Source organism: Corylus avellana, chromosome 8, assembly GCF_965113065.1.
Source record: "Corylus avellana chromosome 8, dhCorAvel1.hap1.2, whole genome shotgun sequence".
Taxonomy (NCBI): Eukaryota; Viridiplantae; Streptophyta; class Magnoliopsida; order Fagales; family Betulaceae; genus Corylus; species Corylus avellana.
Genome location: NC_142497.1, coordinates 12,543,076 through 12,555,547, shown reverse-complemented (window position 1 = coordinate 12,555,547; position 12,472 = coordinate 12,543,076). Strand labels below are relative to the sequence as shown.

General features: G+C 35.1%; 1 pseudogene; it reads right to left on the bottom strand.

The window, feature by feature from the left end:
* Positions 1-12,472, bottom strand: part of LOC132162949 (uncharacterized) — a 36,454-nt pseudogene that overhangs the window by 18,248 nt on the left and 5,734 nt on the right.

Sequence of the window (12,472 nt, the reverse complement as noted above, 5' to 3'; positions counted from 1 at the left end):
CTAGGCATCCCTAGTTGACTACTGAAGTCTCGTGAGGGATTAACAGGAATGATACCCACAAATATTGTGCACTATGTTGTTAACAAGAAAGAAGTTTCACACAAACTATGGTTCTTATTCATGAGCAAGCTTAAAAAGACAAACACCATCATTTCAATCAAAAGGAAATCCAAATCAAATCACTCATAAATCGACAATTGAGACCTCATATGTTCTAAAAAGTGTAAAGTTTAATTAGCATACAATCATGAAGTTTTCAGTTTAAACTCAAGACAAGTTCCGTAAAATTTGTAAGAATCCCTAACAATTGAAACAACCAAGGCATGATATGCATTTATTTTTTTTACAGGCTCTACAATGTGTAACTCATTTAAGCTTTGTAATTGACCCATATAATAAGTGCTAGGCCAATGACTCCCAATCCAGGTGGCTTTAGGGCACTAGATGTAAAATATTCCTGAAGCTTACTAACTTAAGTCAAAAAGGCTACGAAGTCAGATTAGCCATATCATAAATAAACTCTGAATTTCACACCTTTTGACGCGAACACTCAATGCTTAATGAGGCAAGAGGTCTGGTTACTCAGCGGAAAACTCAACATGATATTTCTTTTCTTTTTCCTACTCTTATTTATTTATTTATTTATTTATTTTTATATCTTGCAAGCCAATGGTTATTCATGAATAGGTCATCCAACAAATATCAGAGAGAACAAACTTAAGCTCAAACATTATACTTCACAGAAAACATGCTAATGTGCTCATAAAAATTTATCTCAAAACAAGTGAAATCTCTTTTACCAAAAATAAGTCAAAGGACTTAGACTCCTAATGACATAATCATATGTTCAACCCTTTAAGCAAGCTAATGAAATGCAAATCACAGTTACAGTTTAACTCAAACTTGACAACAATATAGCACAAATTTTTCAAAAAGAAAAAATTTAACACAAAATGCAAATAAAAATAGACAAATAAGAACAAAATAAGAAAAAAATAAACAAATTAGAACAAAAATAAACAGACAAAATGTTTTTCCATACCCCCAAACTTGAATTACACATTGCCCTCAATGTGTAGTATAGAAATACATTACCGGAAGTGAGGAAATCTGAGTGTGAACAAGGCCAGGGCGTCCCCCAAACTTAAACTCCAAAACACGTGTCAACAATAACTAACAGCAATATTTTTTTTTTCATATAAACAAACATCAAAAGATTAATTGCTGTTAGACACAAAAACAAATCAAAATAACATGTAATGAAAAAGGAAAAAAGGAATTTGTGGAGTGAAGTGCAGAAAATAAACTGGAGGAGAAAACTTTACAGCGTTTCCCCCTATCATGCAGATGTCCAACCAATCCCTTCCACCCCTTCTTCTTCAAAACTTCATACCCCCCTCAGAAAGGATATTTTGCCATCTTATGTAAAATTGCTTGCTTGGAAGGATCTTCTTAGGAAAGTGGTTCTTCCTAGATTTGTGTGCTTGTGTGCACAAGTCCTTGAGTATCTTGACATAAGATGGCTCTTTGAGACATTCAGGCGATAAAGCTTTGGGCTCTTGGTGTGTCTCAGAAGGGACAGTTTTGCAAGCAGGAGCTTCAGTACTCACTTTGTAACACCCCACCCCAATAACACACAATATTATCCGCTTTTGGCTCCCCCAAACCAGACTTCCCAAGAGGTCACCCATCCTGGTACTACTCCAGCAGAAGCACGCTTAACTGCGGAGTTTTGATGGGATCATAACAATCACGGCTTTGAAACGCATTGTTGTCATTAAGGGTGTAGTCTTCATTTAAGCACATCCCCATCTTTATACCCAAGCGATGTGGGATGTCATAATCACGCCCTCTTAAGACCTAGTGTCCCCGCTAGCGACCCTCATGGGATTAGCCCATTCTTGGCATCCGTCCCAGCGAGTGCCTGCTAGCAACCTTCATGGGCTTGTGCACTCTCCTCCCATCTTAGGCTGAGCAATGGCTCTGATACCATTTGTAACACCCCACCCCAATGACACACAATATTGTCTACTTTTGGCTACCCCAAACCAAACTTCCTAGGAGGTCACCCATCCTAGTATTACTCCAGCAGAAACACGCTTAACTGTGGAGTTTTGATGGGATCATGACCATCACGGCTTTAAAACACATTGTTGTCATTAAGGGTGTAGTATACATTTAAGCACATCCCCATCTTTATACCCAGGCGATGTGGGACGTCACAGTTAAACCATAACGAGACTTAACTTGTCTGACTAGGTATGCCTAGGGGTTTAAAAGGCTTGTTGCATATGCTAAATGCAATCGTAAATCCCACGAAAGATGGACTTATCGTATGGTTTTTCTATTTTTCATTTAATTTTCAGTTTTGTATTGCTAAGGGACTAGCAATATGTAAGTTTGGGGATGTGATAACTGCTAAAATATACATATTTTAGCCCCTTAATTTATAGATGTTAGGCTCTTGGTTTTGATCTTATTTGATATATTGTTTCCTTTTTGTGTTTTATGTCTTTTTACAGGTTTTTGAAGAAACGGAAGCATTTGTAGAAAATTCTGACTTAAAGGTTATTTTTGGGAAAATATGGAGGTTAAGATCGAGCACATGTAGACTAGGCTCAAGCGTAGGCATACGCTCGAGCGCAGAAGCACTTGAATGCCAGAGAACAAGGAGCAAGTGCAGCGACCACGCTCACACGCACAAGGAACAGGCTCGAGCGCATCACCGCTCGAGCGCACATGGGCAAGGATCAAGCGCAGGCTTACGCTCAAGCACACGGCACTGGGGATCGAACGCACTCATGCACTAGAGTAAAAACAGTGCGGCCAAGACTCCTATTTTATCCCAAATTTGGTTTTCAAAGTCCTACTTATACTAGGAAATAAACCTCCAAGTTTATTAGGTTTTCTAGGGCTTCTATGTTTTTCTAAGCCTATAAATAGATCTCTAAGCCTCTAGGAAAAAGTGTGGAGAAGCAGACACAAGCTCTGGAAAAGGACAAAAGGCTCGATCGAGAAGAGTTTGGGTTTTTCTTCTTTTCCCCTTGTATTTTGTTATGTAGTTAGTAATTTAATTAGGGTTAGTTTGAAGCACTAATCATGTTTGTTTAGGATTGCAATATTGGCGCCTTTTGTTACAATTATCTTTTGCGTGTTTAATTTGATTACTTTTTGTTTACTTGAATTCTTCATGTGAATGTGTTTGATCATATGCATGTGTCTGGATTCATGTTATTTAAGTCAATTGGATGACCGAGTCTTGGGCTTAATAAAGTGACAAAAGAACCCCATCACAGGTTCTTGGGTTAATCAACATGGGGGATCGAGAGTAGATACCATGCCCTAGACCTTTTGTGGTTGTCGATTTCCATAGATTTATGTTTCCTTAAAGAACAACTTAGTAGATACCATGTTAAATCCTTTGGGGAAGAAAAGAACTGGAGTAGATACCATGCCTAGTTCGTTGTTTAGGGAAATTAATAACTTAAAGAGTAGATGTCATGCCCTTAGGTTGACAAACATTGGATATCTAGAGATAATTGGAATATTGGCATATTGTTAATCTTATTTGAGTATGCTTATCAGTGGATTTCAAAACCCTAATCCTTTTTAATTTTAGTATTTCTTTTACTTTATTTTCTTTATTTTAATTCAATTTGTGACAATTGTGCTTATTTTGTTAATTAAATACGAAATTACATTCTAAGCATAATTTACCAATCCTCATGGGAATGATCTCGTATTTGCCTACTATACTATCGTTTAGATCTTGTGCACTTGCGAGAAAAACGTACTAAGTATTCGCCTATTAATTTAGGTAGGTATTTGGCACAATAATTAGACTTTGGAATTCCAATTCATTGTGAAGATGGAGTTTATCTTTTTAAGTTTGGTAATGAACGAAAATCAGTGTTTTAAGTGACATTTCAACCTTTGGGATAACATGAATTTTGCATAATGTTTGTAGGTAGCATTTCTATTAAACCCTCATGAGACTTCACTCGTCTTACTAGGGACGCATAGGGGTTTAACATGCTTGTTGCATATGCTAAATGCAATCGTACATCCCATAAAAGAAGGATTTATCTTTTTGTTTTTATTTTTGGTTTTGTATTGCTAAGGGACTAGCAATATGTAAGTTTAAGGGTGTGATAAGTGCAAAAAATAGTCATATTTTAGCCCCTTAATTTACATATGTTAGGCTCTTAGTTTTGTTATTATTTGATGTTTTGTTTCCTTTATGTGTTTTATGTCTTTTCATGGGTTTTTGAAGAAAATGAAGCATTTCTAGAAAATTTGGACTTAAAAGGTATTTTTGGGAAATTCTAGAGGTTGAGATCGAGCACATGAAGACTAGGCTCGAGCACATGCAGGCATGCGCTCAAGGGCATATACACCTAGGCTCGAGCGCCAAAGAACAGGGAGCGAGCGTAGCAGACGTGCTCGCACACACAAAAAAAGGCTCGAGATAACACAGGCAAAGGTCGAGCGCAACCGCGCCTGCACGCACAAGAAACATGTTGTATAAACTTGTTGAGCCAAATACTACCTAAATTAATAGATAATAATTGGTATGTTTTAACTCGCAAGTGCACAAGATCAAAACAGTAGTATAGTGCAGCAAGTACGAGATCGTTCCCATGGAGATTGTTGATTTTATTTAGAATTAATTAAAATATCCAAGTTGTCACGAAATTGATATTGATATATTTTAAAGAAGTAAAGATAAATAAAAAGGTACGGCTTTGATATTCACCACTAATCATGCTCAAATAATATAACAATATGATAATGCTTTAATCATAGTATGAACACCTAATGTTTGCCAACCTAAGAGCATGGGTGTATACTCCTTAAGCTATAGATTTCCCTAAGCAACGAGTTAGGCATGGGTGTATACTCTAACTTTTTTCTTTCTTAAAGGATTTAGCATGGGTGTATACCAAGTTTTTTTTTAAGAAAGCATAAATCTATGGAAATCGACAAACACATGGAACCATGGGCTTGAGTGTCTACTCCCAGTTTTCCATGTTGATTAACCTAAGAACCTGTGAGGAATTCTTTTGTTACTCTATTAAACCCAGGACTTGATCATCGAAATTGATTTAATTAACTAATACATACCACATGCATATGTTAATCAGGCAAACACATATGAGGAATTTAATAAAACAGAAATTAACCAAGTTAAGCATCACAATATGATTATCACAAAGGCGTCAATATTGAAATATTTAATAAACATAATTAGGGCTTCAATCTAGCCCTACTAAGTAGTTTAGTTACACATGAGTTTGATGTTAAACATCTTCATAAAATAAAATAAAAAGGAAAATAATAAACCCGAAAACTTGAACTTGAAGAGCTCTAATTCTTCTCCTTTGAATTGTGTGTATTCTAATGGCTTAGGGGTCTATTTATAGGCCTTAGGAGCACTCTAAAAACCCTAGAAATCGTAGCTTTTGCATTCTAAGTCACCTAGGGTTTTGAAAGGGTGAAAAAGAGGAATTTCCGGAATAGGGCACTACTGCCTTACTCCTTACACACGGGTGCGCTCGATCACAGCCTGTGTGCATGTTGTGCAAATTTATTTAACTCGCAAGTGCACGAATCAATTGTAGTTTAATGGATTGCAAGTGCGAGGTCGATCCCACAAAGAATTGTATTTTTGAAATAGCAATTTATATCTAAACTAATTAAATCCTAATCTAGTTCCAAAAGGGTTTTGATTTTTGAGTTTTGAAAATTAAGGGATAAACATAAACTAAATAAAATAAGTAAATCTAAGGATAAAGGTACTAAGGTTTGGGAATTCACACTCACCAAATCATAACAACATACTTTATGTTCATCAATATTAATCCGAAGTTCTCACAAATTAAATCATAGATATGTTTTACTATGCTTCAAAGAATTAATCAAAACCATCCAATGTATCCATTCATTGACCAAATCACAAAAGGAATCCAAATTCAATTGAAACACCAGATGTATCCGTAGAACAAATCACAAGGAATATCCAATTTTTATGAGTTAAAAGCCAAGCAATCAATCATATGAAATTATCTCAAATCATCACATGTATCCTTGAATCACAAGAGATATCCAAGAATCACTCCATACAATTGATTAGAAGTAAAACAATTGAAATATAAAACCAAATAAAATCAGAATAATAAAAACTTACATAAAAGTAATGTTGTTCTTCATCGGTGAGGCTTCATCCCCAACCTTAGTTGAGAATTTAGCTCCACATAAAAATAAAATCTAAACCTAAACCTAAACCTAAAGAAAAACTAAACAAAAGAATTTTGCTCTCTGGGATTGTGTATCTTTTCTTGAATGCAAAGAAGTCTATTTATAGGCTTAGGGAAGTCCTAGAAGCCCAAGTAAACCTAGATAATTCGGAAGTCTGTCTCCCAGTCAAAATAGAAGTCTGAAATCGGACTAGGATTCGTCCAACTTTGTGTCTCTTAATTGCGGGGCGATTTTGACATAGAAACCGTCCGAATTACGAAAATTCTATTTCACAACAAATTGTAGTATTTTGAGCTAGCTTTCTAATGCCATTTGAATCACTTCAATCCGATATTTAAACGGAGAGTTATGGTCAAAATACTAAGACGTATGCAGAATTTGAATTTGAATCCGATCCGAAATCTTATCCAATCTGAACTTTAATCTGATTTAACCTTTTCTTGGATTTGGTTAGATTTAACCACATCATCTACGTCTTCTCAAAGTATGCTTTCTTCCAAACTTCGCATTTTTCCCTTTAAAGCTGTAGTTTTTCTTTAATGAGCTACAAAATACTAAAAACACAAAACTAACACAAAATATTAAATAACGACACAGCTAAAGGATTAACTAATGTAAATAAAGGGGTCCAAATATGCAATATTTGGCACTTATCAAACACCCCCAAACTTACATTTTGCTAGTCCCTTAGCAAAAAAAGAACGAAAAATAAAATGAAAGCAAGAAACATAAATCCTCTTTCGTGGGAGAGACGATTGCATTTAGCATATGCAATAAGCCTTTTAAACCCCTAGGCATCCCTAGTGGACGAGTGAAGTCTCGTGAGGGCTTAACAGGAATGATACCCACAAACATTGTGCACTATGTTGTTAACAAGAAAGAAGTTTCACATAAACCATGGTTCTTATTCATGAGCAAACTTAAAAAGACAAACACCATCATAATAGTCAAAAGGAAATCCAAAATCAAATTACTCATAAATGGACAATTGAGACCTCATATGTTCTAAAAAGTGTAAAGTGTAATTAGCATACAATCATGAAGCTTTCTGCTTAAACTCAAGACAAGTTCCATAAAATTTGTAAGAATCCCTAACAGATGAAACAACCAAGGCAAGATATGCAATTTTTTTTTTTTTTTTTTTTTTTAACAGACTTTGTAGTGTCTAACTCCCTTAAGCTTTCTAATTGACCCATGTAACAAGTGTTAGGCCAATGACTCCCAAGCCAGGTGGCTTTAGGGCACTAGATGTAAAACATCTCTAAGGGCTTAGTAACTTAAGTCAAAAAGGCTACGAAGCCAGACTAGCCATATCTTAAATCAATATTGAATTTCACACCTTTTGACACGAACACTCAATGCTTAATGAGGCAAGAGGTCCTGTTACTCAGCGAAAAACTCAACATGATCTTTCTTTTCTTTTTCCTTCTCTTTTTATTTATTTATTTATTTTTATTTTTTTTTATATCTTGCAAGCCAATGGTTATTCATCAATAGGTCATCCAACAAATCTCAAAGAGAACAAGCTTAAGCTCAAACATCATACCTCACAGAAAACATGCTAATGTGCTCATAAAAATTTATTTCAAAACAAGTGAAATCTCTTTTACCCAAAAATAAGTCAAAGGACTCAGACTTTTAATGACATAATGATGATGTTCAACCCTTTAAGCAAGCTAATGAAATGCAAATCACAGTTATAGTTTAACTCAAACTTGACAACAACATAGCACAATTTTTTTTTTTTTTTTCAAATTTTTTAACACAAAAAGACAAATAAAAATAAACAAATAAGAACAAAAATAAATAGACAAAGTGTTTTTCCATACCCTCAAACTTGAATTACACATTGCCCTCAATGTGTAGTATAGAAATACATTACCGGAAGTAAGAAAATCTGAGTGTGAACAAGGCTAGGGCGTCCCCCAAACTTAAACACCAAAACACCTGTCAATAAAAACTAACAGCAATATTTTTTTCATAGAAACAATATCAAAAGATTAATTGCTATTAGAAACAAAAACAAATAAAATTAACATGTAATGAAAAAGGAAAGAAAGAATTTTTGGAGTGAAGTGCAGAAAATAAACTGGAGGAGAAAACTTTACAGTGCTTCCCCCTATCATGCGGATGTCCAACCAATCCCTTCCACCCCTTCTTCTTCAAAACTTCATACCCCTCTGGAAGGATGTTTCGCCATCTTATGTAGAATTTCTTGCTTTGAAGGATCGTCTTAGGAAAGTGGTTCCTAGATTTGTGTGCTTGTGTGCACAAGTCCTTGAGTATCTTGACATAAGATGGCTCTTTGAGATATTTAGGCGCTGAAGCTTTGGGCTCTTGATGTGTCTCAAGAGGGATAGTGATGCAGGCAGGAGCTTCAGTACTCACTTCCATGTCACTGCGCAGATTAGGATCCATTGGGAGTTCACTATTTTCATGGTGCTCAACTTGCTCAGAGTGCTCAACTTGCTCATCCTTCTCTTCCTCCTCTTCCTCCTCTTTGTTATCCACAATTTCCTCACTCTCAAGTGTGATGGTGACTTGGGCATGCTCATGATAAGAATTTTCAGAATCATCCTCATCCATCATGTAGTGCCTTTCAGCCATCAGCTGACTTTGAAGCTCTTCTTCCTCTATTCTGTTGAAGTCAGCAACTAGATGACCGATCTGTCCTTCTATCTTGATCATGGCCTGCTTAAGTTCTTGTATGTCTCTACCATTAGCCATGTTGGAATTCTTCATCTCCTGTACGGCTTGATTGGTGAAACCTTTTAGCTCTTGTATATCTTGGGAATTTTTTATGGTAGCATTCTTCATATCTTGTATGTTCTTATCCATTGATTGCATGAATGCTTTCATCATGTCTTCCAGTGATGACTGTGGTGCAGGCTGTGGCACTTGAGTGGCAGACTGATAAACAGGAGGTTGAGCTTGATAATCGAACTGCGGATATTCTGAATGGTGCAATTCATCAAATTGGTGAGCATAATTTCCTGTAGCCTGAGCTGATCCTGAGAAATCAAATCGGTTGCTCCAGTCCGGGTTATAACAATTGAAATTTGAATCAAACCCCGGGCTGGAGAAACCAGTGTTCATTTGTTCATATGAAAAGTTAGATCTAGCTGCTCTGATTTGGTCTAATTTGTCCCATAAGTCGTTGAGCTCAGCTCGCAGATCTGGACAATTGTTCTCCTCATGATAAGGATTGAAACAAAATGAACATGGTTTAGGTGGGTAAACATTTTGAGGGTAGTTGGTAGGAGCTGGTGTCCTACAACTAGGAGAGGCATTAAAATCATTAAAATGAAAATTCATGCTTCTCCTCACTTTTTAGCATGCAGATATCCCACATAAAACATTAACCAAAATTTTTTTTTAAAAATAAAATAAACTAAAAGAACAGGTAACACAATAAAAAAAAAATGAAAACTAAAATTTAAAAACTCACAAAAAAGACCAAAAATAAATTTTTGGCAAAGATCTACGGAACTGCTGCCTTTGCTATGAGTGCGCTCAATCGCGCTGATTGGGGAAGGTGCTGTGGGAGAACTGTAAAACAAGCTAAACAAAACAAAAAAAAATACCAAGAAAAACTTCTTTTTTTTTTTTTTTTTTAATTTATTAGTAACACGAATAAAACAAAACAAATTGTAGAAAAATAAAATCCTAATTATAACTAGTAGAAGAATAAAACTAATTTAAATATAAATTGGTTTAAAAAATTGAACAATTCCCCGGCAACGGCGCCAAAAACTTGTTGTGCAAATTTATTTAACTCGCAAGTGCACGAATCAATTGTAGTTTAATGGATTGCAAGTGCGAGGTCGATCCCACAAAGAATTGTATTTTTGAAATAGCAATTTATATCTAAACTAATTAAATCCTAATCTAGTTCCAAAAGGGTTTTGATTTTTGAGTTTTGAAAATTAAGGGATAAACATAAACTAAATAAAATAAGTAAATCTAAGGATAAAGGTACTAAGGTTTGGGAATTCACACTCACCAAATCATAACAACATACTTTATGTTCATCAATATTAATCCGAAGTTCTCACAAATTAAATCATAGATATGTTTTACTATGCTTCAAAGAATTAATCAAAACCATCCAATGTATCCATTCATTGACCAAATCACAAAAGGAATCCAAATTCAATTGAAACACCAGATGTATCCGTAGAACAAATCACAAGGGATATCCAATTTTTACGAGTTAAAAGCCAAGCAATCAATCATATGAAATTATCTCAAATCATCACATGTATCCTTGAATCACAAGAGATATCCAAGAATCACTCCATACAATTGATTAGAAGTAAAACAATTGAAATATAAAACCAAATAAAATCAGAATAATAAAAACTTACATAAAAGTAATGTTGTTCTTCATCGGTGAGGCTTCATCCCCAACCTTAGTTGAGAATTTAGCTCCACATAAAAATAAAATCTAAACCTAAACCTAAACCTAAAGAAAAACTAAACAAAAGAATTTTGCTCTCTGGGATTGTGTATCTTTTCTTGAATGCAAAGAAGTCTATTTATAGGCTTAGGGAAGTCCTAGAAGCCCAAGTAAACCTAGATAATTCGGAAGTCTGTCTCCCAGTCAAAATAGAAGTCTGAAATCGGACTAGGATTCGTCCAACTTTGTGTCTCTTAATTGCGGGGCGATTTTGACATAGAAACCGTCCGAATTACGAAAATTCTATTTCACAACAAATTGTAGTATTTTGAGCTAGCTTTCTAATGCCGTTTGAATCACTTCAATCCGATATTTAAGCGGAGAGTTATGGTCAAAATACTAAGACGTATGCAGAATTTGAATTTGAATCCGATCCGAAATCTTATCCAATCTGAACTTTAATCTGATTTAACCTTTTCTTGGATTTGGTTAGATTTAACCACATCATCTAGGTCTTCTCAAAGTATGCTTTCTTCCAAACTTCGCATTTTTCCCTTTAAAGCTGTAGTTTTTCTTTAATGACCTACAAAATACTAAAAACACAAAACTAACACAAAATATTAAATAACGACACAGCTAAAGGATTAACTAATGTAAATAAAGGGGTCCAAATATGCAACATTTGGCACTTATCAGTGCACTCGATTGCATACCTGCGATCGATCGTATATGTTGGGCGCTCGATCGAAAGTGCGATCGAGGCTACTTCTTGTGCGCACGAGCGGGCTCCTTGCTCGTCTTGACTTGGACCTCTCTGGTAGTGCGCTAAAGTGCAATAACCCTGCAAACAATTGCATTATCAGGACCTTTTGATTGACTCAAATCTTCTAGCTTTTTCTCAATATTGTCCTTTAAGCTTGAGATTTCCAGAATTGCTTTCTTTTCTTCCAAAAGTCTACAAAACACGGAAAACACATAAAAGAACTAAAATAACATAAACTAACAAAACTAAGGAATTAACAAATATAAGTTAAAAGCTAAAATATGAATATTTGGGCACTTAACACACCCCAAACTTTCATATTGCTGGTCCCTTAGCAATATGAAACTAAAAATAAAATGAAAAACAAAAAGATAAATCCATCTTTTGTGGGATGTATGATTGCATTTAGCATATGCAACAAGCCTTTTAAACCCCTAGGAATTTCCTAGAGGACAAGTTAAGTCTCATGAGGGTCTTCCAGGAATGTTACCCACAAACATTATGCAAAAGTCATGTTATTCAAAAATTCAAGTGTCACTCAAAACCATGATTCTCATTCATTAGCAAGCTTAAAAAGATAAACTCCATCTTCACAATAAATTGGAATTTTAAAGTTTAATTACTTTCAAAAGACAGGCTAAGGCATCACAAGTTTGACAAAGTATAAAGTGAACTAGCACATAAATATGAAGCTTCCAATTAATTCCAATGAGCAAAGTCTCAATATCTCAAAGTTCACTGAAATCTCCATTAGAATGAATATCTATGGCATAACTTTTCTTTTTTTCTCTTTTTTTTTTTTTTTGGTGAGGCTGTGCAATGTTTGGTTCCCTTAAGCTTTCTAATTGACCCATGTAGCGAGTGTTAAGTCAATAACTCCCAAACCAAATGGTTTTAGGGCATTAGGTGTAAAACACCCCTAAGGATTTACTAACTCGAGTCAAAAAGGCTACAGAATCAAACTAACCATGACATTAACCAAATCAAAATTCTTTACCTTTTTATGTGAACACTCAATGCTTTGAGGCAAGAGGTCCAGTCACTTAGTGAAA